Source organism: Mus musculus, chromosome 7, assembly GCF_000001635.26.
Source record: "Mus musculus strain C57BL/6J chromosome 7, GRCm38.p6 C57BL/6J".
Classification (NCBI taxonomy): Eukaryota; Metazoa; Chordata; class Mammalia; order Rodentia; family Muridae; genus Mus; species Mus musculus.
This window is the reverse complement of record NC_000073.6, coordinates 20,289,179-20,291,007: the sequence shown is the minus strand read 5'-3', so window position 1 is coordinate 20,291,007 and position 1,829 is coordinate 20,289,179. Positions and strand designations below refer to the sequence as shown.

Here is a 1,829-nt window from a genome sequence, read left to right as displayed (position 1 = left end):
GAATGCTCACAGTCAGCTATTAGATGGAACACAAGGCCCCCAATGGAGGAGCTAGGAAAGGTACCCAATGATCTGAAGGGGTCTGCAACCCTATAGGTGGAACAACAATATGAACTAAGCAGTACCCCCAGAGCTCGTGTCTCTAGCTGCATATGTATCAGAAGATGGACTAGTTGGCCATTATTGGGAAGAGAGGCCCCTTGGTATTGCAAACTTTATATGCCCTAGTACAGGGGAATGCCAGGGCCAAGAAGTGGGAGTGGGTAGGTAGGAGAGCAGGGTGAGGGGAGAGTTTAGGGGACTTTCGGGATAGCATTTGAAATGTAAATGAAGAAAATACCTAATAAAAAATTAGAAAAAGTTATAAAAAAAAAGCCATGAACCACATTTAAAAAAAAAAAGTATTCCAACTACTGTCAATACTATCAAAACAAGTATATTAAACTAGATTTTCATTAGAATGCTATTTTTTTCACACTACTAATTCAAAACCCAAGATCCAGATAGATAGATAGATAGATAGGTAGATAGATAGATAGATAGATAGATAGATAGATAGATAAATAGATAGATAGATATCCAAACAATTCAAAACCCAAGATCCACATATATATGTGTGTGTGTGTATGTATATATATATATATGCAAACAATATACACATAAATGCAAACAACTATTGTGTGTCATCTTCGGGTCAAGAATGCCAAGTCAGCCTCTCCTCATAGAAGGAAATTACAATCTGAGGACATATCATATTTGCCTCCTTTGCCTGTACCAAGTCCGCCTCATCTGAGTCCTTCCATTTCATGAGAAACATTAATTCTCCACTGCTGTCCATGGCACCGATTATCCCTTCAGGATCAAGACCTCTGGCAAAGCCCTTGGTTTGTCAGCAGCTTCTCTCTTCTTCAATTTACTATCATCAGATTCACTGTAGGATAAAGATATCATTTTTGTACCATCTTTTTCTTTACCAGATTCTTGAGAATTAAGAAATGCTTCAATTAATTCTGGAGAATCTAAATTTTCTCCTGGTCCCTAAGTATTACCAGAATCTGTGAACCCCTTCCACGTCAGGAAATACTCCACCTTCCCGTTCACTATACGACAGTCCAGTACTTTCTCCACCACACATTCTTCAGGCTCTCACTCGTCAACTTTGTTGTTACTCTTTCCATTCTGTTTCTTTCCCATTCTTTGCAATGCAGTTTTATTGGAGGCCATTTTAAAATTTTAATCTGAGACTTGAGAAGTTCATCGCTCAGATGCTCAGGGCCCCAGATCCTGCAGAGCCTCCCACCTGCGCACTTCAGTTCAGCCACATGGAGGAAGAGCCATTCTAACATCCAATAATATAGACTTTGAACCAAAAGTTACCAAAAAAGATGGGGGAAAAAAACTTCATACTCATCAAAGGAAAAATCCATCGACATGAACTCTCAATTCTGAACATATATGTTCCAAATGCCAAGGCACCCACATTTGTAAAAGGTGCGGAAGATACGGGCTAAGGTTGAAATTCAGTGCTAACCCAACGCTGGATTCACTTAGGACAGCAGCGAATTTTTGGAACTAGGAACTGCTCAAGCCATCGTTGTCCACAGTTTTCAAAAAGGTGCTTTAGGGGAGAGGAAAAAGGGTTTAAATTAACTTAAATAATCAGGTGGATGTCCACAGACGGGAGCTGCATCAGGCGGCAGAAACAGGGTTTGTAATAATAAAATATTACAGAGGGAAATGGATTTTGAAACTCTCCCAGAGGCAGAGAGAAATGTCGGGGGATGCCCTGCCTTTTTCTCTCTAGTCCCTACAGCAGAAGTTCTCTGTTG

At 40.2% G+C, this 1,829-nt stretch overlaps 1 pseudogene; it reads right to left on the bottom strand.

Annotated features, from left to right (window-relative positions):
- Positions 1-478: 478 nt before the first annotated feature.
- Positions 479-1,324, bottom strand: Gm4501 (predicted gene 4501; annotated as a pseudogene).